Source organism: Eumetopias jubatus, unplaced genomic scaffold (assembly GCF_037043125.1).
Source record: "Eumetopias jubatus isolate StellerSeaLion01/CBP00866 unplaced genomic scaffold, mEumJub1_p1.0 scaffold_6, whole genome shotgun sequence".
Taxonomy (NCBI): domain Eukaryota; kingdom Metazoa; phylum Chordata; class Mammalia; order Carnivora; family Otariidae; genus Eumetopias; species Eumetopias jubatus.
The window spans coordinates 26660652-26687695 of NW_028274812.1; the positions used below are offsets into that span (position 1 = coordinate 26660652).

At 42.2% G+C, this 27044-nt stretch overlaps 1 protein-coding gene across 1 annotated transcript in view; it reads left to right on the forward strand.

The window, feature by feature from the left end:
• NHSL1 (NHS like 1) overlaps positions 1-27044 on the forward strand; it is a 228573-nt gene that overhangs the window by 80400 nt on the left and 121129 nt on the right. The window lies entirely within an intron of this gene.

The following is a 27044-nucleotide window of genomic DNA, read 5'->3' on the forward strand; positions in this document are numbered from 1 at the left end:
AACAGAGAGAGACTCAGCGAGAGAGGGAACACCAGCAGGGGGAGCGGGAGAGGGAGAAGCAGGCTTCCCGCGGAGCAGGGAGCCCGATGCGGGGCTCGATCCCAGGACCCTGGGATCATGACCTGAGCCGAAGGCAGATGCTTAACGACTGAGCCACCCAGGCGCCCCATATCCCTTGGTTTTTGATGACAAATTTGTATTTCTCTTTATTACCTTATTTTTAACCTAAGATGTCCTGTTGGAAAACCTATTAGATACCTTTATATTTAAGTGTAACTTTGTCAAAATGATACAAAACTGTATGTTACATAAGAGAACAATGTTTTATTTTGTTGTTTCTTTTGAACTTTTTTTTTTTTTAAAGATTTTATTTATTTATTTGACAGAGAGAGACACAGTGAGAGAGGGAACACAAGCAGGGGGAGTGGGAGAGGGAGAAGCAAGCTTCCCGCGGAGCAGGGAGCCCGATGCGGGGCTCGATCCCAGGACCCTGGGATCATGACCTGAGCTGAAGGCAGACGCTTAACGACTGAGCCACTCAGGCGCCCCTCTTTTGAACTTTCACTTGAAAGCCGACATGCATACAGGTACCTGCATCATATTTAAGTGCTTTTTAACTTGCAGGTCCTCTATTGAACAGTTTCATAGTAGAGTTAGTTTGTTCTACTTCTTGCACTTTAATGGATCGTGAGATTCACTTCTAGGTCTTCCTAATGTGCATTTGCTAAAGGAAGCAAAAGGGCAATGTTAATATTCAAATAGCACAAAAAAGGAATGCCATTTATATGGGACCCACTAGAAGTAAGGCATATTGTGCTTTTTGTATACTACTCAATATTTGGAGGTTTTTACTTTTTGATTCCAGGGTAGGAATCTTGTGCACTTGAAACTTTCTTTGAGAGAGTTTTTTTGGTTGAGCTTAACTCATGGAAGGTAGGAATAGTTGCCTCTAGCGACCATTTTAAAGGGCTATTTCATTGTAGCTTTGAGAGTTCTCCCCCACCTCCCCTGTTGAATCTAGGTGAGAAATGGATGTGAACTTAAAAAGGTACATGAGCTCCTAATCCTTAGGAGAAGCTCTGCTAAATTAATTGCAGCAGACTCCTTGGGATGTCCTTTTGTGGTGCTGTTGATTCTTTCAAGAATCTTGGATATTTGGCCAAACGTAGCACCCCTTTATAATCTTAAGCCTATTAACAAATGGAATCCTGTTCAGTGTATGTCATGATAGTTGAGCAATCCACTTAGTCCATCGAAATCCTGTTTTGACACATCTACATAATCCCTTTAGTCTATTTTTAGATTTATTAAGTACTTTTCATGCAGTTGATGAAAAAACTTTCATTTAAGAAATTATTTCCACATGACCCTGGAGGTTTTCCATTGTAGTTTAACAATAGTTGACATGTTGCATTGTTTGATTGAAAGTGCAAAGTGACTCAACGCTGGCATGTCAGGGAACCCTATCCTTAGAGCTGGGAGACGCAGGGGTGGTAATGGAGCCTCTTCAGTTTACAGTCACAAACCCCGAGAGTTGCAGCGACTTATCCAGGCTGACTCCACTGGTCAGGCAGGGTCGGTTCTGACCCCTATGCCCTGTTATTTTGCTTACATCAGATTGACCCTTGAATACCTATGGACTTTCAGATCTTTGCCAAAGAAATGCCTTTCTGGTTGCTTGGCATGAGGGCTGCAAAGGAAGAGGTACTTTTGTCCTGGATATTCTTGTTTTAAGTTTTCAAAGAGAGATTTATGACCTTTTTTTCTTTTCTGCCCCCCTCCTTGGGGTAGGAAGAAGGCTGTGTTAAAGGGAAAGGAGACTCAGAAATGCTACCATGCTATTAATAAGAAGGGGAAAGATGGCCACCTTGGAGCTACATCCTTCTGTCAAGTACTCAAATCCTGTAGCATGTACATGCACAGAGGTGGCAGGGCAGCTGCAAGCCCTGGCATCCTCAGACCCTTCACTTTCTCTCACGGTTGTCTTCACCAGGACTCATGGTTTTGTTATCTAACCATTTCTCAGCTCTGCTGGACTATTTTTACTCATTCAGTGTGTATCGATACCTTTTTTTGCTGATTAAAGATACTCAGAAAGGAAAGAGGGAGAAAATCTTTTTATATTCTTTCCAGGTTCTCCTATATTAAAGTTTTTTTTTTTTTTAATTAATATGTCTTTGATTTTAACTCTCTCCCTCCTCTTGTGCAAGCCTTTTTCTGACATACCCTGCTTGGGGACTATTTGTATAAGACAGGCTAAGTAAATATACTTTAGGAAGAAAATTGTTTTTCAGAAATCACTTTCTATCTCTTGTAGGTGATTGACCTACTTAACGAGACCCCCGTAGAGGCCTACACCCTGTGCTGGGTAGCATACAGTAGTCTCGGCTTTAGCACGGTGGACATTCCTGGTTTTGACTGTCTCAGGTATCGTCCAGAGAGATTCAAGCCACATAATGAAATGTTGAGTCCCAAATTAGGGTCATGCGCTGGGTGGGCCATGTTGGGGAACAGGGGCTTAGGCCTGTGTGAACCCACAGAGCCCCAGCTGCAGCCATCTGCACCTGCAAGAGCTTAGTGGGAGGAACACTCCTTGTTCTAAGGGCTGTACTCCTCTCAAAGTAATACGTTTCTGTTTCCTTGTGAAAAAGGCCCAGAAAAGAAAAGGGCCACCTGCAATTGCTATTGATTTGTCTGTAAACTTGGGGACTATTAAAATGTTGCTTCCCTTATTAATGTCAATGTGCTCAGTTTATAGTACATGCACAATCAATTATTTGTCTATTGACTTCATCTTCCTAGGAAGCAGAACGGTGGTTTTCAGCTCTGACTTCTGCTTTTTGGGAATCATGTTGGATTCTGTAGATTTGGCATTGGGCCATACATCTGTAGAGTTAAAAGCTCCCTGGGTGATTCTGATATATGTCCATGGTTAAAAACCCCTGAAATAGACTAGAGCATGCAGATCAAAGAGTTCAGGGAAAATACCCAACTACTCGGATTCATTCCTCAGGAACAGGTACAGGGGTTGTTGCTTAGAGCCAGGGAGAGAGTTCGGAAGCCCAGGGGAATTGGCAGTCTGGTTGGCAATGAGAAGTTAAGCAAGCTATGAAGGATTTAGGTCGGTTAGGCTCCTCCTAATTCCAATTTGACTTAAAATAGAGACTCTCGACTTATCCTGAAATAGTTGTGAATGGGAGTCTACTGTTCTCTGCTACTAAAGAATAAAAATATGTGATGCTTTTAGAAAAGTCCTTTCTCCACTCTTGCTTAGAAGGTACTGAACCAGTGTAGTGTGGTTTTCATATATTATTCCCACCCCCCCCCAGGAGATAATAAATGTGACCAAATAAACTCCCCCTGTTCTTGGAAATTTGCAGCATCATTAGCATATCAAAGGCTGGGAGAGTCCTGCTGTTAACAAAACACAAAAACTTTTTAAAACTTCGTTGGAGTTAAACAAACTTATTTGCATAGGAAGAAGCTTTGCTTCTATACCTTCAACAGGGCGCTTTTCCCTTAACACCAGTTTTGGAAAGACTGGCCAAGTCACTTTTTGATTCAGTAATTTTCTTACAGTTAATTTCTGACAGATGAACCTCTTTTTAAAATCCCTTTTGAAGTTGGACTGAATTAACAAATGGAAGGCTTGGCAAAGCAGTTTACTAATTCATAACTATATCCCTCTGCTTTCTTTGTGTTGCTAAGTACTATAATCTTTGACCTGAAAGGAAGAATACTGCTAACAAGTAAATATTTAAAAGGCCCCATGAAGTATAATGTGCATGAGTTTGTGCCTGGGGAGCCCGTCTGCTGGATGAAAGAAATGACTCACTTTTCATCTCCTAAATAGGCTGTTGTTTTATAGTAGGTTGAAAGGAAGTATTTTAAGTGCTAAGAGTTAGATCTCTTTTTATTTTTAGGTTTAGTTAGCCATTCGCTTCACTGATTTGAAGGTGGCATGGTAAGTCCTGATTCCTAAGTTTGTTAGTGCCCTGGACAAGCGAGTTAGCATTCCTGTGAGTGAATGACCTCTATGCGACCAAAGACTACTTGGAACCGTTCGAGGAAACGGAAACATGACTCATGGATGTGCTTGAAGAGTATCAAGGCTGGGGACTCGCTGACTCCCGAGCCAGCCCTGAAGTGTGGTAGAGCGGGCAGAGCCCAGACGGGGTGATACCCGGGCTCTAGTCCCCACCGGGCCACTGACCACCTCGGGGATAGCGGTCTCACGACCAAACATCCCTTCTGCGCATGATGGGAAGTGTGAATTCTGTGTTGTTAGCATAGCTTGCAGGTTCAAGATTAATGAGTCTTTGAATTCTACTAATTTTCTGGTTTGTGTGGAAGTGGGTGTGCGCGTTTTAATGACCTTCAGATGGGATTCATCAGGGCTTCATGAAATGAATCTTTATTTTTTAGAATTGAAGTGAACTACCATGACCAAATTTGATCAGGGGAGTCCATAACAGAAAGTGAGGAAGCAGCTAACTTTGATTTATAAGGGTGTGGGATACTGCTTTTCTGTGGCTGTGGCATTTGGTATATAGAATGAGGCATACATTATCCTGTTGAAGAAAATGTTCATTACTGTTTACAGGCAAATATTCTACTCTTATCAGAATTTCTTTTCAAACACTATAAAATAGTTCCTAGCTACCTTGTTTGATATGCCTTACTATGCTTTTTTTTTTTAATATTTAAATCACCCTACTGAAATATATGCCAGGTATTTCTCCCTAAGGAATTCTTAAGAATAGCAACCTGCATATCTGACACTTTGCAATTTTTAACTCTTGCTACAGAGTTTCTGCACTCATTATTGTATAAAAATAATCTTGTGTTCTGTTATTTTCACTCAGTGGTTTTCTTTCATGCAACCTAGGTTGACAAGTACCGTGAAATGTTGGTGCTGTGCTTATTAGAAATTACCTATGTATTCTTTAAAAGTGATAATCTGGTTTATCTGGTATTATGTTTAGGGAGCAAGTAAATGCCAATTTCTTGAGGGTCATGATTAATTCTCTTTGATTTTATTTATGGCAATGAGAACACAATAATTTTCAGAGAATAATTGTGCAAGAAAAACGCCAAAATATTTCATATGGTAACTTTCAAAGTTAAATATTTGAAAATTTCTGTTATTTTGTCTTTTTTCTCTGCAGCTTAAGCCACAAGGTACTATTTACTACCAGTGTTTCCTTCTTGGAAAACTTATATCAGTAGTCCTTTACCTATTCTTTTTTTCTGACTGTATCCTGCAAATTCTCAAGTTCAAATAATGTCTGACAATGATGTTTTCTGTCTACTACAGTGCTGGGTGTCTGACTCCTACCCCCACTAGGTGGCAATATTGCTACTCTTGTTTTTTGTTGTTGTTTGTTTTTTCCCTAGGTGGCGGTATTGCTCTTGTTTTTTGGTCTTTTTCAATGGGGTTCAGAGAGGCTTGCTCAAGACCACCTTGTCAATAAATAGGTGTTGAAATCAAGTTTGGAATCCAGCTTTGCCTGATTCACATATTTGTGCTTTTTGGCTCTCTGTCATACCAACCTGTTTTGGGGAGGGAAGAGGAGGAGGAAAGGAATAAAGCCTTATTTCTTACATTATCTATGAAGTAAATTTTTACTGAACACCCACAGACTTAAAATTGTTCTTCTCAAGGACTTGTTCCTCGTTGGTGGACAGGAGAAAGGATCTCGGTACCTAAGGCACACTAAGGAATCCCATGTGGCCAGCTTTGTGGCGCCATGTGAGTTTTCAGGATGGAGTGAATGAATAAACAGTAGTCACTTGGAAGGTCAGAAGTGATGCTACAGAGGAAGGGGCACTGAGAGGAGTCTAGAAGGGCAAGTTGGACTCTATTGTGCGTCCTAACGCAAAGGCCTGGGAGCTTGGATTTGATTAGCAATGGTGGCTGGTGAGCAGGGTTTGAGGGGATCATCGGGGCTGTGGTTTGAGGCGGACGTGGCAGGGTGTGTTGGCCAGAAGGAAGCAGAAAGGTGACTCAGGCTGGGGCTGAGTGCTGCTGGAGTTTTCCTAAGGGGAAGACAGGAGAAAGACAGAGGGACATCTTGACTGTTCTCAGCCTTGTTCAGACTCAGTTTTGTTCAGAGGGGGGTTATCTTTGCCTTGGGTACGAAGGTGGAAGTCAGGCTTAAAAGGAAACCTCATGGTTTGGAACAGCTGGGGCCATGTGAATGTAAGAGTGGAACTGTTGTAGAGAAACAAGGGCCCAGTGGAGGTGGGCAGTCAGACCTGTGGTGAGGCAGTTCTCTCCATTCATGAGGTGGATCAAGACAGACAGGGTTAGAAGAGGTGCCAGGTTGCACGGGTGAGGAAGAGGGAATGTGTGTGGGGGGAGGGGGGGTGGGGGGGTAGTCGAGCCCTGATTCCAGCTCCAGACAGAATTTGTAATGAGGAGCAGAGAGGAGGGGGAAGGGGTGTTGAAAATACAAAGTAGAGAGCAAATTCATGCTGCAGACAGCGATCAGAAGGCAGAGATGAACCAGGAGTGGGAAGATGGGATACATGAGGTTTTGAGGTGCCCAGGAGGGACAGGGAAGGGGTGGGCGGGGCAGCCCCCAGCTGAGCAGAGGGCTTGTCTGGCAGCCATGTGGCCCCCCCCTGCGTAACCTGTGCTGAGCAGTGAGAGGTTTGTTAGTCCTGCCCGCCATTGGTTGCTTCCCTGACCAACTTGGGAAGTGATTCCTCCCCTGTGGGCAGGTTATGATGATAACCACACATTAGGTTCTGGAATACCTGCCCTTCAGGTAGATAGTACACAGGTGTGTGTGGGGGGGGGAGGGTGGGCAGCAAACTTGTCTGACAGGCCCCCCAGGTGATCCCCTGGCCCTTTCTCCAGAGATTCTTTGTATCTGGAGTGGGGCCCCGGGGCCTGTATTTTAATAAGCACCTCGAGGTCATGCCGATCATCACTGATCTGGGCGTCTGGGTATGCTACAGCCTGGACCCTGGCCTCTAATAATTTTTTAGCTCCTCACCAGTGCTGCCCTCATAAACGCAAAAGACGCTTCTGAATTTTAGCCTGTAGGTTATTGAGGTGAATGGATACTTGACTTTTTATCTTCTAAGATACCTTGAGGTTCCTTTGCTGGTTCCTAACCTAGTCCTCGCCTGTGTTTGAAAACAAATCCTACTGAAGCCTCTGCAGCCTGGGGCTTTATGGAAGATGGGTTGTTCTGTTCTGCCACCTGCTGGTCAACCGCCTGCAAACCATGTGATGTTTCGAGAATGGCTCCCGGATTTAAGAGAATGTTGCAAACATGATTCTCAATGGACCGTGGATGAGGCAAAAAGTCTTACTTCTAATAGAGCCATCTGCTCTAATTTAAACCTTTTACACTAAATGTTGCAAATCTGGCACAATTAATTTCCTCTTCTCTAGAGCTTTTTCCAGCCCAGGTGTTAAAATGTTAATAGCAACACGTTTTGTGATTAGTTTGCTGTGTTAATCTCAGAAAGAATGTTTTTTTACATGCTGCTTGTCTCTTCTATGGACAAATGATTCTGGTGATTCAAGGCAGTGGTGAAGACATGTGGGATTCATGTTTCAGGGCATTGGAGAAGCTTGATCTCAGAAAATTGCTTCATCTCTTAGGATCAGTTGATTTTCAGTGTATAGTTGCAGTGTACCATCATCATCATCATTTTAAACTGTGCCTGGCTCTGGGTCCCAACCTGGGCAATGGCCTACACCTAGAAATTTCTGAACATTTTTGGCGAACCTATTGGCCTTAGGGCCATGCAGTGTGAACCACTTATATGTCATTCCTATAGGCATGGAGCTAGCTTCACAGCATGGCAGACAACCTCTCAGATTCTTTGTTTCCTTATCTGTAAAATGAAAGTGAGAGGTTCATCTCTAAGCTCGCCTTTGGTCCCAAGCTTCTGTACTTTAAACAATCAGCATGAAGTGTAGGACTTAGTTTTCCTAGTGACTGCGGAAGGCAGCAGTGTCTGCTCATTGTCCTTTGGTTGGGTGCCAAGCTTTCATATTCTGGGCACCATTAACACCAACGTGTCGTCCGGATATTTCTAAGGAGGCTAATTTCATGCTTTGCATTCAGTGACCTTTTAAACACTTTTAAAAATTAGAATTGGAAAAATGGCAGGCTTCCTCATTTTCTTTTAAATATTATTGATTGAAACAGAACTAGCATTTAATTTAGTTCTATCAATAAACAAGATATAAACTTTCTTAAAGATTAGTTGGATCTTAATTAGAGGTGGGGGCCATACCTTACATAAACCATGACGCTTTTTAAAAATATATGTGCCAAACAGGGGCACTTGGGTGGCTCAATCAGTTAAGCATCTGCCTTCGGCTCAGGTCATGACCCCAGGGTCCCGGGATCGAACCCAGGTGTCGGGCTTCCTGCTCAGCGGGGACTCTGCTTCTCCCTCTCCCTCTGCCTCTCTCCCCGGCTTGTGCTCGCTCTCTCTCTCAAATAAATAAATAAAATCTTGAAAAAAAAACATATGTGCCAAACAGAACATCCAAAACCCAATCTACACATGACCTATTGAATAAGAATCTCTTATAAAAGATGCTTCTGATGTGAAGCCATGGTTGAGAATGAAGGCACTAATACAGTGTCAGCTGCGGCTGACGTATCTTGTGTCTCTTTGAGCAGTGCTGGGCCATCAATGTCTGGGGACTTGCAGTGCACCGTGCTGGGCCCTGGACCCTGGACATCTATAAATACCTTATGGATTATCCTCTCTGTCTGCATCCCTCTCTCCCACCTTTATTAGGCTGGTGGCAAGACATTTTATTAGACTATCAATTTTTTTTTACGATTTTATTTATTTATTTGACAGAGAGAAAGAGAGAGCAAGCAGGTGGAGTGGCAGGCAGAGGGAGAGGGAGAAGCAGATTCCTCACTGAGCAGAGAGCCTGACGTGAGTCTCCATCCCAGGACTCTGGGATCATGACCCAAGCCGAGAGCAGATGCTTAACCGACTGAGCCACCTAGGTGCTCTAGACTCTCAATTTCTTTAGTTATACTTTAGTATGAGGCCATCCCCTAGTTAGGTAAATTAGATTTTGATCTTATCTCAAACTTCATTATAATTTCATTTTATAGAGGACATACTTATTCTTAAATGAATTAGGTGATTCTTTTTTTTAAAAGATTTTATTTATTTGAGAGAGAGAGAGCACAGCAGGGGGAATGGCAGAGGGAGAGGGAGAAGCAGGCTCCCCACTAAGCAGGGAGCCCGATGTGGGGCTCAATCCCAGGACCCTGGAATCATGACCTGAGCCAAAGGCAGATGTTTACTGACTGAGCCACCCAGGTGCCTGGGTTAGGTAATTCTTAAGTGATGTCCCTTCCCTAAGTGACATCATTTGACCTGATCTCAAATACAGGCTATAGCCTGCTATAATTTCCTATGTGCTGAATAAGTAGTATTGAACTATGTGATAGATTAAAAGTTATTTGAGACCATGGGTTTTTTTTTTCTTATTTTGAAATGTAACTTACTTTTAGCTAAGCATTTTCTTATCGACTATAACCAGTAATGTGTATTTTATGGAACTATACAGTAACTGGTATTTTTCTTCCGTGTTCATTTTTTTTCCCTAGAAAAATTATCAGCAAAATAAACTTTAGAAAATGCCTGGAACACAGTTTGAAAGAGCGAGAGCGGTGGTTTGACAAAATTTAGCATTTTCTATTTCTTTGTTTTTTGGTCATTAAAATAACTGTCATTACCAATGAGGTAAGTAACTATACATACCTGTGCTATTTTTGTAATTCCTTTCAGGTTGTCAGATTTCACACTTTTCTTTGAGCCATTCATTGTCTCCTATCATTTTGGGGAGAGAAATGTGCCTAATGACTGTGAACAGGGCACAAGTGCAGCGACTTGAGAATTTTGTCGTCATAGGTGAGATGGGGGTGCTCAGTCCTTTTCTTCAAGACTGTGGTGTGAGGAAACATTTTCCCCTCAGGGGAGTCGGGCCCTCCATTCCAGCCCCCCATGCCCTCACTACAGGTGCCAGGTGCAGTTCGAATCATCGCCTTACCTGTCACCTCGCTTGTCCCCCAGCCCCATCTGTAAGGTCAGTGGCTACCTCTTTGTTGTTGCTGCAAATAACCTACGAACACTACGAGTGCTAATGATGTCAGCATTTTCTCACTTCGTTTTCCTAACAGCCGGAAGAGAGTCCGAGGTGTCTCCAGCGTGTGGGGATTTGGCATATAGGAAAGAGAACCGGAGGCATTCGCCACCTGGGTGCCTTTTGAGGCCACACTGTCTGGGTTCTGCCGTGTCTGCGGGGGACGATGGAGGGGCTGGGCTGGGGGTCAGGTCTGGGCGGTTGAGAGGGGGACTCTCTAATGCCTTCATTTGTGCTTGCTGATCTCTGTCAACCCACTCCAGGCTGCCGGCAGTGGAAAGGCTCTAGTGTTTATTTAGTAGAAGTACTTCATCCTTCTTTGAAGTTCTCTTTGATGGCGGATCTCCGAGTAGTGTATTAGAGAAACAAAGGTTCTCTTGACTTAACCATCCATATTTCACCCAGGGGAACAAGTGTTTCAACCAAAAATTTCTGAATGTCTTAAGTATTCTTTAGGTCTTTTGTTTTCTGAATTTCTCCTTATCAAGATGAGTTTATTATCTGAAGAGACAAGTGTGATTGTACAGGGACAGCTGAAGTAGTCATTATCAAATTGGATTCCCCTGCTCTAAATAGCCTTTTTACTTGGAGCCTTTGATGACTGTCAGGAGAGTTGGCAGTGTCTGTGACTGTAAAAATTGTTGCGCTAAAGAGAAAAACATAAAAAGATAAAGCCGTCTTTATATTTTGCTTGTTATGTTTTCACGAGTTCCAGAAAGGTTAAATTTGTTAGGCTTTTTAAGAAAACATTCTTAGGCAATGAGTGAAATTTTAATAGACACAGTATATGCGAGAAACACAAAGGCCATGCCCTTAAGCAAATTTGCACATGAAGTAGAGAAACTTAGAGATCAGTTTTTAGATATATCCTGCTGTAAAATGTTCCTTTAATTACCTGAACGAGGTTGTAGGAAAAGGATCAGGTAAATTGGTTTATAAGAGGAACCACCATGGTTCCTTTAGTTGCAGAGTGAGTGAAAAAGTTCTTAATACTAACTATTTTATAAAAATGATTTTAAAAATGATTTGGGCAGTATAATACCATTTATGAAACTTAGAGAAAACAGTATTATGTCTTATTGACGAATACACTGGTATTCAGAAAAAGTATGAAAAATATGTTTGGGAATGATACAAACCAAATTTAGAATAATGGCTCTAGGGGGAGACTTGGGACGGGAGGGAAATTTATCTCTAACATTTTGTTTTTTAAAAAACTGAAGCAAAAATTGTGAAATGCTAACTATTACATCTGTGCTGATTTCTCTCCTTTTCCCTATGTTTATAATAACTCTGAGTGAAAATTAGACATTAGATGATTAAAAATTGTACAAGGTAGGGGAGCCTGGCTGGCTCAGTCGGTAGAGCTTATGACTCTTGATCTTGGGGTTGTGAGTTCGAGCCCCATGTTGGGTGTAGAGATTACTTAAAAAAAATAAAAATAAAAATAAATTTACAGTATATGTTTAGCATATATATTATGGAAAAATAGAAAATCCTCCAAAAAGTAAAACAATCTGTTATACTGTATTCTGCTTATCATATACACTGATAATATTTTCAGTGTATCATCCTGGTTTATGTTGTATGCATTTGGTATTATATCTCTGATGTTTGTACATTTTCAGTGAAATTATGGGTAGAGATTTGAACTCTGAATATTTACTTGGTATTTTAATATAATTTAGGTGTTGAATTTAGATGTTGAAACTAGTGATTTTCCAAATTTTAATGTGCAGAAGACTCATCTTCGAAGCTTGTTTAAATGTGGACTCTCAGGTTCTCTCCAGGGGTGTGTACTAAATAGACTCCAGGAATGTGCATTTTTAACAAGCCCTCCTGGTCTCCTCTCTCCCCCACCCCAATCCATCGTGATTCTGATTACAAGTGTCCTAAGGAACACAGTTTGGGAAACATTTGTGTGAACTGTTTGTGCTTGGGTAGTCCACACAACTCTGAGCACCATTTATACTTCTTTTTCTAATCAAAGGTCAGCAAACTATATTCTGTGAACCAAATACAGGCCACCACTATTTTTGTAAATGAAGTTTTATTGAAACCCAGCCACCCTGATTTGTTTACTTATTGTCTGGCTACTTTTTTTGCCACAGCGACAGATGGCGTAGTTTCAACAGAGACTATAGAGCTGGCAAAGCCCAAAATGTTTACTGTCCGGCTCTTTCGAAAAGTTTTGTTGACCCTTGCATGTAATCTAGCGTTTCTTGTGGGAGAATATCAAAGAAAATCCAGTAAAGAAACTGGAGTACATTTAACAGGAGAAAGTTGAAAATGGTGATGAAGGGCATGTCATTGACCAGTTTAATTTAACAAGCATTGATTTAATCCTTACCATATTTCAGATACTGTGCACATGATGACAAAAGGCTTGGTTTTCCCAGTTTATAGTCTTTAATGACTCAGATGTGATGGGGTAAATGTAGTATCTCTCTTTATGGGGTGCTTTGGAAACACATTAGATTAGTCAGGGCACCTAACAATCTAATCCTTGCAGTTAGGAATGGTGTCCTAGGAGTCTTTAACCCTTGGTAACTTGCCCAGCAGGTGCCCATGGTAAATGAGATTCAGAAACATCCATCTCCTCCCTCCTCACTTGCTCGGATGAGTGGAGTGTATTGCTGTGCCCCAAGCCCCAGTCACGTTTGGCTTGCTTTGTCCAATGCAGTGTTAGCAGCTTTGATGCAGAAGAGGCTTGGGTAGTTGAGTTTTGCTCTTTGGTGCCATTGCCGTGAGAAAGATCAAGTAGGACCAGCCTACTGGTCCTAGGATGGGGAGGAGAGGCACCTAGAGGCTACCCCTAAGGTGACTGATCATACTGGTATGCTTGGGACTGCCCCAATTTTAAAACAAGTTCCATATCCTGGGAAATTCCTCAGTCTTGAACGTCCTGGGACAGCCACCTTGGAGCAGAGCCACCCCCAGCTGAGTCCAGCCTAGACTAGCTGACCTCCAGACAACCCACAGACCGATGAGAAATCATAAATGATTGTTGTTTTAAGCCCCTGAGTTTTGGAGTGGTTTGTTTTGCAGCAATAGTTTAGTGATACAGTGCCCAATAAATGTTTGCTTATTTGAGCTGAGATAGCTCCTGGTCGAAGTTGTGAAGAGTGCATAAAAGTTAAGCAAGTGGAGAGCATGAAAAGTTCTCAATCATGCATCAGGTGTCAGGGGCTTGGAGTATGGTGTGAGTTGGCATGTGGAAGACAGCTTTGAGGGGGCCCCAGCTGAAAGCAGGGCAGCCCACTCCCCAGGGCATTACAGTAGGCCTGGTGAGAGACCTGAAGTCTATGGCCGTCAGTATGCGAGAAGGGAAGGCTAAGGTTTGGTTGTTGGGCAGACATTTCTTCAATTTTTTTTTAAAAAATTTATTTATTTATTTAAGAGAGTGCATGAGCTGGGGGAGGGGCAGAGGGAGAGGGAGAGGGAGAGAGAGAGAGAGAGAAAGAGGAAGGAGATTCCCCACTGAGTGGATCCCAACTCCATCCCAGGACCCTGAGATCATGACCTGAGCTAAAACCAAGAGTCAGAAGCTTAACCTGCTGAGCCACACAGGTTCCCCATCAGGCAGATGTTTCTTCAAGTCTCAACTCTGCTGCCTAATAACTTGCCCAGCAAGTGCCCATGGTAAATGAAATTCAGAAACATCCATCTCCTCCCCCTGACTTGCTTTGGGTGCCTTAGGCAAGTTGCTTATCACCTTCATCCTCAGTATCTGCAAATAAATAATACGTATTTCCCAGGGTTTTTGTTAAGGCGGGGAAAAAATCTAACAGGATAGGGTATGTTGTTTTCATTCTGACTCCACACTTACCTATTCAAGATGGTGGCAAACAACTTGGCTGCCTGAAAATTGAAAAAGTTGAATGTGGGCATTATGACCGTATGCTCAGTGCTTTCAGAAATTTCCAGAGTTTTCTTTCCCCCACCGTTTTTTTTTTTTTTTTTTAAGGTTTAAATTTATCATTCATTTTCACTCAGTTATACCCCAGGGGAAAAGGGATTATTTGGATTTGAGAAGAAGGAGTACTTTGAAGATTACTGATTGTATTCATCTACATATTCTCAATAATTTTAAAAATTGCTCTTCAAATTAATGCCACTTTGGCCAAAAAAAAAAAAAAAAGTAGCACTTTTCATCACATCACAATCTACTTAACACAAAACTAAAAATATTTCCCTGCATGGGAGCAAGGGGTATATAGGAACTCTTCCTTTCAGTTTTGCTGTGGGCCTAAAACTGCTCTTTAAAAAAAAAAAGTCTAGGGGCGCCTGAGTCAGGTGCTGATTCCCTGAGCTAAGGAACGACTGTTTTGTCCTCAGTAGAGATACTAGGGGCACCTGGGTGGCTCAGTCATTACGCGTCTGCCTTTGGCTCAGGTCATGATCTCAGGGTCCTGGGATCGAGACCCATGTTGGGCTCCCTACCTTAGCCGGGAGCCTGCTTCTCCCTCTGCCTCTGCCCTCCCCCATTCCCCCTCCCCCTGCTCATGCTCTCTCTGTGTCTGTCTCTCTCTCTGTCTGTCAAATAAATAAATAAATAAATCTTTAAAAAATAAATAAAAAATAAATTAAAAAGTCTACTACTTGGGGCGCCTGGGTGGCTCAGTCATTAAGCATCTGCCTTCGGCTCGGGTCATGATCCCAGGGTCCTGGGATCGAGCCCCACATCAGGCTCCCTGCTCAGCGGGAAGCCTGCTTCTCCCTCTCCCACTTCCCCTGCTTGTGTTCCCTCTCTAGCTGTCTCTCTCTCTCTCTCTCTCTCTCTGTCAAATAAATAAATAAATAAATCTTTAAAAAAAAGTCTACTGTAAAAAAGAAAAAAAAGAGGAAGAACTGAAAGCAATTTCCAAATTTAAAAAAGTATATTTTCCCCCCCAAACAGTCAAATCAGGCATTATTGGTTTACAACTGAATTTTTAAAAAGTAGAACCTTGTAACTTCCAGCCTTTTATTTTTCCTTATTATGAAAGCAAAGCATGCTTATCTGACAAAGACTAAAAGATTCAGAAAGGATGGGCGTAAGGTCACACTGTTGCCAAGCTGGTGCAAACTCCTTAGAAGCATGGCATATATACTTCCAGATCCTTATTAGTGCTTTTCCTGTCAGGTATTTTTAGAAGTTGGCAGTTCACAGTTGAGGCTGCTTCCACTCATTCTTATAAAATGGACAGAAATGCTTAGAGATGTCACAGATGGCAAAACTCTCCTTTGGTGTCCCCCTGAACCTGTTTCCTATGGCTCTTGTAGAAAAGACCACAAACTTGGTGGCTTAAAACAATGCAAATGTATTCGCTCACAGTTCTGGAGGCCACAAGTCTGAAATTGAGGTGTTGGCAGAACTGCGTTCCCTTCAGAGGCTCTAAGGGAAGATTCTCTCCTTTTCTTCTTGCAGCTTCTGGTGGCCCGGCATCCCTCCTCGGCTTGTGGCTGCGTAACTCCAGTCTCTGCTCCCATGCTCCCATTGCCTTTTCTCTCTGTGGTCTCCCTCTGCCTCTCTCATGTAAAAGATTTTATAAGATGCATTTGGGGCCCACCTGGATAATCCAGGATAAACTCCCATGTTAAGATCCTTAACTTAGTCACAACTGCACACCCGTCTTCCATATAAAGTAACATCTATAGATGCCTTCCCCCCATTACGAACACTAAAAAATTAGTGATTGTAGGGCTGTTAATTTTCTAGCAAGCCATTGTTCTTACCAAATTATCATACTAGCCAAATTCAGTGGTATACTGGAGCCAGCATGTACTGGCTTTGAAATCGAGTTCTTAAATTTTTAGGATTTTATTATTATTTTTTAATTTTTTATTATTGTATTTATTATTTTAGATTTTGTTTAAATTCAAGTTAGTTAACATATAGTGTATTATTAGTTTCAGGGGTAGAATTTAGTGATTCAGTTGCAGATAACACCCAGTGCTCATTACATCACGTGCCCTCCTTCATGCCTGTCACCCAGTTACCCCATCGTCCCACCCACCTCCCCTCCAACAACCTTCAGTTTGTTGCCTGTAGTTAAGAGTCTCCTGTGTTTTGCCTCCCTCTCTGTTTTTATCTTACTCAGTTTTTCCTTCCCTTACTCTATATTCATCAGTTTTGTTTCTTAAAATCCACATGAGTGAGATCATATGATAATTGTCTTTCTGTGACTGACTTATTTCGCTTAGTGTAATACACTCTAGTTCCATCCACGTCTTACAAATGGCAAGATTTCAATCTTTTTGATGGCTGGGCAATATTCCATTGTGTATATATACCAGATCTTCTTTATCTATTCATCAGTCCATGGACATCTGGGCTCTCTCCATATTTTGGCTATTGTGAAAGTTTAAGGATTTTTAGCAGGCTGGTGGTGAATTGTTGGTAGCTTGAAATTGGCCATAGTTGGGAGTGTTTACCCCATGGAAATACTATGGATCAGGGCTTCCCACACACCTCACCCCAGATGGTTTACCAAGAGACCATTGATTGGCCAAACCCCCTGATCACCAGAAATTTCTTCTGAGAGTACTTCTCACCCTGCAGAACCCTGTCAGGGTTCTGACTTAAGGACCCTACTTGCTTCTTTTCTTTTCTTTCTTGCATTAAGTTAAAAATAACTATGTGTATATCTTGTGTCCTAAAATACACTTTAAATTCCTATAGGACAGGGTTCTATGTTTTGTGCTTCAGAATCAGTCTGTCTGGCTGATCTCCTAGAGGGAGATCAATAAATATTTGAACTGATCCCTTTATTTGGGCTCTTTCCCGTTACTGGAGATACTCAAAAACTGATGGCTGGGGGGAATTGTAATAATCCTAAATATATTTATATATTTGCATTTCTGTCTCTTTCCTTGTTTGGCCACATGTTTGAATTTGGGTACAGGGTACCACAAATATATGATTTTTAGGTACTTTATTCCTAATTTTGTTTACTCACATTGTTAGAAGTACGATTCATCTGGGTCGGTGGAACCACTGAGGGTATTAGCAATGTCTAACACGTTTACCATGGCATGGTAGTGTAATAAAGGGAGCCAATTTGATAAAATGCCTGTTGAAAAGCCAGATATATAGTGCCACAGTGAATATGGTTTTACAAAAAAACCAGGTGACCCTTAGAGGGTCACTTAAAAGTTGATGGAAAATTTTTCTTTGTCTTAAACAGATACCAGGAAAAACTGATGTAAAAAAATTTTCCACCCCACCACAGAGAAGCTAAATTCATATGGTGTTACACAGGAGGTCCTGGCCTGTCTGTATAGATTATCAGATAGGATGTGGGCTGCATTTCTAAATTTGGCTCACTATTAATTACCACAGGTTCTGAGCCAGATTGTTGGATTCTGGAGTCTTGGTGGATAGAAGCAGTGCAGAATGTCCTAACAAAGTAAGAAAAGCATAGAGCCTCATAGTTAATGACCCTCTTTCTTCTCAAAGTGAAGCAGTCTAACTCTATGACTAATAGAATTTTATTACTACTCTTTAATTCAGATTATATATATTTATGGTCAGCTTACAAATTTTGCTTTTGCCTTTTGGAATTTAGTGATAAAGGAATGAGTGCTGTAAAGGTCTCATTATCTCCTTGTCCTGAAACATATTAAGATCAAAAGAAAGAGGTACATGGAAACGAATAGATGGTTCTATTGTTCACTCTTTTGACCAACACTCATTCCTCCTGGCTGTGTGTAGATATCGAGAGATATGGCGATCAAAGGATGAGATCCCCGCCGCTAGGGGGCAGTCCAATCTAGTACTGTGCTGAAACAAAAGTTGATCTGGGGCAGGCACCACCTGGGCCCTTTTAGGAGTTGAGAATTTCGGGCCCTGCTCCCCACCTGAATCAGACTCTACATTTTAATAAAAGCTCCTGTGATTTATGTACATGATAAAGTTTGTGAAGAAATGGCTGAGTAGGTAGAAAAAATAATGATAATTACAAGGAGAGGCACATGAAGTACAAAGGAGATCATGATTTAAAAACATTTTTTTTTTAATTTGGAATTTTATTTCAGCCTCAGAGTAAGTTCATTCTTGTTCTTATATGAGAAGAGTCTCAAAGTCAGTGCTCACTTTTAGGGGACCTTTTTAGCTGAACCCCTTGGATGGGGACATTTTCTTGGTTAGGGCTGGGAAAGAGTTCTGTTCTTGATAATCAACTGCCCACCAAGCCTCTGACACTTCATGGCATCCATCAGACAGTGATGGCTTCTGTCCCAGGGACAGCCTTTATCGCCTTGCCATGCACCCTGCCCCAGGGGGCTGAGAGCCGTAATGTGCTGCCGTATTGCTCCCATATCAAGTGATCCCACGGGAACAATGTGGCGAAGCCTTTGAGTGTCGGATCATTTCCGGAGTCCCTTTCAGAGACGAAGACATTGAAAGGTGGGATCGAGGCTTGTGATGATGTATAATCACAAATGTTTGCATTTAATCTTTCCATTTGAGGGGAACAACACGTTCATTGCGCTGAAAGGAACGTATTCTGTCTTTTAAAGCTACAGCTTTATAAAAAGGCAGTGCTTTTCTCTCTTTTAAATATTGAAGCAGTGGTTGGGGAGGGTTGTCTCTGAATAGGTAATTGGCAAGGTTTTGTCTTCCATGACTTCCTTCTTGAGTAAATCAGTTTGATTCCTTGGGCGTTGGGAGGTGGCTGACAAGGAGGATTTAGTGTACTGTGGGAGTTGGCTCGCTGTGGCCCTGGGCGTAGTATGTTTTTTTGTTTTCTCATTATAAGTGTCTGGCTCAAATCGTTTACTTCTAGATATTAAGATAAGGTTTCATTACTAGTGTGTACAAATTACCTCATAAAAAGTTTGCATTTAAATCTACTCTTAAATTATTTACAAGAGCCGACAGTTGGAAAACCTACTGTACCCTGTCCTAGACGCTAAAGGTCCCCGTGGGTTGTCTGGGTGATTTCATGTGGTAATCTGATAGGGTGCACACTTCACTGCTCCTACCCGGGGGCAGGGCTGCTTTAGAACAGGACCCAGTTTAGAGTGACTCTTCTCACTGCTGTGTCACCTTTGTCTCTGTTCAAGGCCTTCGGTGTGTGCACCCCGCTCCCAGCCAAACCAGCCCACCTCACCAGCTCCACCAGCCCACACTGTTCTCTACTCATTTCTAACTTCAGGGTTCTGCTTCTCTCATTCCTTCTTCCAGATTTGAAGGGTGGGGGTCAGGGCAGGAAAGGTACACACGGAAATGAAAAGCCACAGTGCTCATTGGTGGCCTTTGAGGCCAAAAAACTGATGGCACTTGGTATTAGTTCCTACTCTTGGCTGGCATTTTACACAGATGGCAAATGGGGCAATTACACACCCGGGTGGGTTGAGGGGTGTGTCTAATCCTATGTCTTGTCACGTTTAACAATTTTTACTAAATCAAAGACTTCCATTTGAGCAAAACTTTTTAAGGTTGTCAGGAAATATTGTGTCTTTTGGCAAGGACTTTCCAAATGTATTCAGTCTAGCCATTTGACTTTTGGTAGAAACATAAATAAATCTTTCCAAATTAATGGATATTTGGCTTAGGAAATCCTAAAGAAGATGATGATCCTGGAACTTCCTTTAGTAATATAGTCTGGTGCCTCCCAGTTTTTATTGTTAAACTTTTCTTTAAGGTCTGACTTAAATCATTCCCGGAATAATATAATTTCTTGTCCTTTTGTCATTAGCGATGGGTAAATCTCTCACCACCCTCAAGTGTTAAGAACTTCACATGGAAGAGGCAATGAGTCATAAACCTGGTGTAGACCCGCCTGGGGGCTGTTATCCAGAGGCTGCTCCAACAGCCATTGAAACTGTGGGGCGCCCACCTCGCGAGTCCAAGGGTGAGGGTGCCAGCCAGGAGGCAGCTGTGGCAAAGCTATGTATTTCGTTCTGGGGTGCTAATCAACTCCCATTAAACACATAATTGAAGCAAGATGATTTATCTGGTTCCTCGATGCCTGAAGCCCTGCAGTGGCGAAGTGGTAGGCAGGGAGTGGTTACTGGCACCTACAGTGACAACAGAAGTTTCAGTTTGACAGCCTGACAGTGAGGGGAGTGGTGAGGATGAAAAACCACCGCATAGTAAGGGATGCAGACAAAATCTGTGCAGCAGGTCTGGTTCAAAATTCTGAGAAGAGTCTATTCTATTGTAGATTTTCACGGGGAAAAATGTTAAATTAAGATGTTTCATTATACTGACGATTACATTTGAAGAAACAGGTTAGACTCTCACAGGATTTTCCACGGCAGGGTTACTGTGAAGACCAGCAGGGATCCACATGAAGTGCTGGGCGCAGAGTAGCCTTGACCCTGCTGCCTGGAGCAGTAGATTTGTGTGTGACTCTGGGATCCTGATGATTAAAATGTGTGGTTCATTGTAGTTGCTAAAAAATTCAGTTTGAATGAATGCAATAGCTTTTCAAGCAGCCCACTTATGATTTTCTAAGGGAATGGGAGTACGTACCTAACATAGTGAAAATCTAAATGTTTCCCCCAAAGCTAATTTAAACCGTTATGTTTCTATCTTGGCTATAGAGGAACTCTGATCCTGTTGTAGAGGTAGTTAATTTATTTGACCTTCTTTTACATAAAGGAAGATGTTAATAATCAAGGGCCAATATGACAGAAATGTGGAATTAGCTGGGAAATAGAGAATTCGTTATTGTGCAGACATATCCATAGGTCTTGTGAATAATGGGAAATACGTTAGTTAAGTTGCAAGTCTAGCTTAAGTGTGTACTTACTTTGAAGGAGAGTCATGAGTCTAGACCCTGAATGGACCAGTTAGCTTTCTTGGCTGCTTGGTAGTGGATGTTTCTCCAGCCCTGCTCATGGGCTTGCTCTCAGATGCGTGTAAGGACAGGAAGTACTGGAGGGAAACACTGGTTACTGATGACACCTATTTGTCTCTGCTATTGTGTATATAGGTGCGTACATTCCAAGGAGGGTGGGTTGGAAAAGCAACAGTACTCCCCGAATGCAAAGAACAGCGCAAGGTTTATTTCAGAGTTTAGGTATTCCTACATTAAAAATCTAGCTGTAGGATGGAGACATCAGGGAGGGAACAATGGTATTCTTTTTCGGGGAGGTCCCTAGATCCTCAGAGAATGCATACGTGGGTGTCAGGGGTTCCCATGAACCTCTGAAATGGAAGGCAGCATTCAGGATGTTTTTATTTTTTCTGGCACAATGGTCCTTTTTTTTTAACTTTTTATTTTACCTTTTGAGATTCTCAAAAGTGTCTTTGACTCAGAAAGAATATTTGGGGGGAAAAAGGAAGAATATTTGATATTTGAACTTTTACGGGCACTGGTGCTCTGCATAATTATGTTATTTTTGCATTTATGGAAGTGATCAAAGTAGAGGTATCATTCCAATTTATCATTCCATAGCTCAGAGTGCTTGGTGATGTAGCTGCCACCCCCAGTAAGTGGCAAGACTTTGAACCCAGCGGTGTCTGACATGACCTGGTCCCATTCCTGACTCCTCTGGGTGATATTGGGTATGTCATATGCCTTCTCTGGGCCTGAATTTCTTCATCTGTGAATTGAGGGGTTTAAACTGCAGGAGCTCTTGAGGACCCTTTTAGCTTTCAACTGAGTCTCTGTTTTCCCTAGGCTACTTTAGCTTCGCCCCTAGTTCTCGGTGCCTGTTCTGTGTCATGGTTTCCGAGGTAGTGTGAGCTGTCCATATGAGGAATGTTTTGCAGCAGCTCTGTGATTTTCTTCTGTGAAGGTCTCCGTCCTTGGAAGCTTTGGAGACTTTTTCTTAAAAATCTCAGTGAGCGGTGGCAGATGTATGATGCAAAATCCCTCTTTTATAATTTTTAATCAAAGTTTATTTTCTGTTGCACTGTGTTAGTTTTAGTATGTTTGCTCACTGCTGAGTAAAGTGAGATGGACCCAGTTGTCTACTCATTGCTTGTTAGCCTTACTCTGAATAACACTTTGGGGAGGGGATGCCAGACCCAAGTCTCTGTGATGGAAAGTTACAGGGACTTTTAACACCCTCGGGACCGTGGAATTATGTTGGCCTTGGGCGAAATGCTGCACCCAGTGCATTCCAGCATCTGGCTCTAGATGTTTTGCATGTCACGATTAATGGTTTTAGGAGTCTCGGGGCTGGAGCCTGCAGCTAATTGCGGCTAACATAGCTCTCAGATGATGGTTCTCCATGATAGGATGATCTTTCCAAGCTGGAGAGGAATGACCCGTAGGCGCTGCCGGCGGGGGAGGCACAGGAGGGTCCTCCGCCCCACCCCACTCTCTGGCTGCTGGTGGGAGACAGGAGAGACAACAGCAGGTGCGAGAATGGCTGCCTTTCATCTTCACCGAAAGCTGGGAGTGAAGGAATAGCTGAGTCAGTTTCTCTTTGGACATACCTTTTCTTAGATGATGACATCCCTAGATCAATCAAGGAACGCTCGATGTTTCTAAAACTATATGCTCTTTTAAACTTCCTTCTCTCTCTCTCTCTCTTTTTTAGAATCCTACCTTCAGAAGTGTGCTCTGATGATTAATAATCAAGTTCTTTTTTTTTTAATTTCCAGAAGTCTGTATTCTGCACAGACTCACACTTCCCAGCTTTGCTGGAGTTCAGAAGTTTGAGCTGCCGCAGAAGTATTGCCTGTGGAGAGGAGGCGGGGTTTTCTGTCTCCAATGAGCTGCCTTCCGTTTGGGGAGAGCCTATGCCTTTCCCCAGAGCGCTTACCCTGTAATCCAGGCAATAGCCACGCAGCCTGTTTTATTGTTTGTGGAGTCCTGTGGATAGCGAGCGGTTCCCCAGACGGGGAAAGAGGGCAAGCGGGCGCTTTATGATTCTGTGCTGTGCTACGACAAGGGAGCTGAACTCTTTGATTTCCCCTGAGTCACCTGTGTGGGTGAAGTTTAAACGGGGGCGCCCGGGTTGACGGCGAACCTCTTTCTCCAGCCTGAGGAGTTGCTTCCGTGTGTCTGCAGCGAACGGCGGCTGGCTGCTCTCTGCCCTCGTGGGGAAGGATGCTTGGGCCAGGAGCAGGATTACAGTATGGGATGCTAGGCACACACCAAAGAGTCGGAGTGCCTTGGTTCTGTTCTTCTCCAAGCCCTGACAGGTGTTCCTGAAATGAACACCCTGCTTCATTTTTAAAATTACACCAAACCAAGTGCGACAATGTGGCTAGGATAAAAAAAAAAAAAAATTTTTTTGTTTTGTTTTGTTTTGTTTCCTAACCCTTCATTTTCCTTTTCTTTGTAATTGGGTGACATAGAAGCAGTCTTTCTGCATAATGCCGTGCCTGACTCTCAACATTGTCTGAATAAGTGGGAAGGAGCAGGTTGGTTTAAAGGACATGGACCGATTGTAAAGCTGAGCTTCTTGTTTGCTGGGCTGTCCTTTGTCTGTAGTCGATGTTGGTGTGAAAGAAGATGAAAAAGGAAGGCTCTTTCAGACTCAAGTCAAATTCAGGGTCTCTCTCACGTGCTGTGAGTTGGATAAATTTCTCCTCCTTGTCCAGGCAGACAAAGAGGCTGTTTCGCAGTGATGGAGAGCTCTCGGTTTGTGGGCAGCAGGTGGAAGCAGATGATGAAAACTGGAATTACAGAACCCAGCCCAGAAAAGGTGACTTGATTTTTTTGTTTTTATTTAAAAATTCTTAGAAGTTTGCGATGTAGAATTCGTTTTCTATCACTGATTCCCTTTATGATTTTTTTTTTTTTTTTGGCCCTGTTAAGAGTTTTTTGTTTTTGTATTGGAATTCGGTGTTGTTCATTTGTTTACGTGTCTAAAATAAAAGCACTCTTCCAACTAGATTCAGCTTGAGATTGTGTCCTTCTAAGAAGGATAAGAGCTGTTAGTTGTCCTCAGCACCCTTTCCCTTCAACAGATCCACACACTCAGGTGACTTTGTGAAAAGTTCAATGGTAAACCTCCCTCACGGAAGGAATCTAATTCTCTTACAACTTGAAGTTGGGACATGGAGCTTTTTAGTGAAACAGTACACTGAGAAAACTTTGGGAATCATGAATAGTCTTCTTGCGTCTTTCTTTAAGAAGATTGGTGAAGGACACAGACACTTGCATTAAACAGGTGTTAGAATGACATGAAGGAAAAGGAACACATGAAAGGCTTGCCCTTGATAGTGTGGTCAAAAGGAGTTTTTGGATTTCTTTCAAGTTCCTTTTCAGACCAGTGTCGGTCTCTGTGGTCTCCGTGCTCAGGGTTAGCATGTTTTGCCCTTCTCAGGGTGAAGAAAAATATCAGTCCTGGTAGGAGAGAGGGAAATATTTCAATATTTCTTAACACACCCCTATTTTATATTTAGAATTTCTGAGTTCTCCCTCTTAGAATGTTTACTGTAGAGACTGCACTGTTAAGCTCTAAAATGGTTTCCCTATTCGGTGCTGTGGCAAAGCCTGGTAGGGGAGTGCTATTTAAGTATTACAAAGGAACCTAGTCCAGACATTCCGCGTGATTGTGTTTTCCCTGTTTATCACATTCTTCCCGTGCCAAAAGAGACCTTGCTAGAATCTTTCAGTGACCTGTTCTTTCCCTTCTTTTGGGAAACAAAACCTCCGAATCCTGAGAGAATAAACTAAGTTAAATATGTGCTGATGGGTACAGTGTTTCTAGCCCACAGACTGAGAATTTAATGCAGCTCTTCCTCACGGATAACATGTTTTAAACAGTTTGATCTTCTCTGTTAAACTGTGGCACAAGAGGGACTAGTTAATGCTCTCAGAAGAGGTCAATTGTTTAGTATGTTAGGAAGGGGCTCAACAGTGGTCCGCTGGCACTGAGCTTAAAGATGCAGGTTTTTAGTTCAGATGTGGTGTAATTGCCACGCAGAGAAGAGGCGTCATGCTTTCTGACTGGAGTTGTGCTGTTTAGTAAGTCCACGAACTTTGCTCTTCTAAATCAGGAATAACCTGCGGTTTTGGTCAATGGGTGGGTTGTAATGTTTGAGGCAAAAATGTTTGAAGGGTGGATACAGTAGTGCTGTGGTCGTCAGAGGGTGTAGTTTTGATTCCGTTGGCCTTTGCCAAAGGTTGTTCTTTTATGACTTGTTTTGTTTTAGGTCAACCGCTGTCAGGTTTCCATTAAACACTATATACATGTGAGCACGTGGCTTTAGGATTTCTATCATAGATGCTCCATCTAAATTAACATTAAAGGGAAAGAAACTGTGAATGTGCATGTGTTAGTTTTAGCTGGGAAATGAAGCAAATACTGTACACTTGACTTGTGAAGAATAATGAGGTTATTGTAGAGAGGAGGGGTGACTTGTAAAGGGAGGGAGGACTTGTTTATGCAACAATACAAAAGATTGTGCCCTTTATCCCTTAATGTAATAGGGGGATACAGTAGCCCCATGAAGAGAAGTGGGAGCAACATACAGTGTGTAAATTTATATGGTTCTTAGAAATAATTGGCTATGGGTAATATTGCCATTTTTGACATAGGGAGATAGGGGGAAAGCCTTAAAATTTCTGTAGATCAAAATTTTTACATTTAACTTACAAAAGAAAATTGGCTCCCAACTTTGACATACTGTCCCAGGGGTATGTCATTGACAGTTGATCTTTATTTCGAGTAGTTCTTCCCTTTGGAGAAATACAAGAGTGACATTTGTTTATACTTCCAGATCAAAAGAGGGTCAATCTTTCACAAAAATTATGCAAGATTGGAGTTTTTTTTTTCTTAGGGTGAGTATCAAATAAGCTAAAAGTCTAGCAGGGATTATCAGTCAGCACTAAGAATGCCAAATGGCCATGTTAAGATTCGGTTGCAAATAAACGTGCATTGAAGACCTACCCGTCTGATGGGAAGCATATAGCATCTTTCTTTTACTTTAGATCTGCCTTCCCAGACCACATACGTTTGAGACCACGTACTTTCCTTTCAGCCTGCTCCCCAACTCCCCAACATTTTTTGATCTACACAGGTTTCTAGAAACCTGCTGTCCCACCTCCCCCTCCCCCCCAACATACACCACCACCACAAGCAGTGAGAGCTAGAGGTAGGGCAGTGTAGCTTAATAAGTCAACCTTGCTTCAGGGTTGTGTCCTGTGACCTCCCCACCTCCATGGGATGTCTGGCTGCTGGGGGGTCCAGTTCTGCAGCCTTACGCCTTTCTCCCTTCCATCCAGCAGTTGCTGCAAGGCCAGAGTGTTTGCCAGCTCCCTGCCCACCACTGCCTCCCCGTCACATTGCTTTGCGCAGTTGGCCCACTGAATCCTTACTGTCCTATGGATAGTATGTTGTATGCCTGCTCATTTTATAAAACAGTTCTTAGAAGCCCTTTTGATAGTGAATCTCCATGCTGGATTGCTTGTTAGGACCATCCAAATGAAGTTTTTAAGTAGTTACCTGTATGGATATCTATCAGGACACAAACCTACAGGCTTGCATTTTGATGTTGTCACATATACTCAAGAAACTATAAGGATAAAACTACAGTGCTTGAAAATTCTTTGGAGAATGTTTTTATAAGATTAGATGCTATTAATAGCATCTTTCCAATTAGACTACTTTTCCTGAGCCTGAAAAGTAACTAGAAGATACATACTGGTGTGTCCAAAGCAATCACAAGTAAGCACCTGCATGTTTCCTTTTGTTCCAGCACATGGCAAGTTTCAAAACTTCAAAACTATTGACATTTGTACTGAGGAAGGTAAAAACGAAATAACAAATAGCAATTATCAGTTCTTATATTCTTAGTGGGATATGACCCATTATAATAGCAGATGATGTTTTGACTTAATTAGCCATAAAAATCAACGGTGTGAATCAGTATCCTCTTGAATATATATTTAGTGAATCATGAACTGTTTTATTAGATGCCTGTGTAGTTAAAAAGTAGAAGTCAGTTGTAGGTGAGACAATATGTAGCTTTTCACAACTCATATGGAGTTATGAGAGC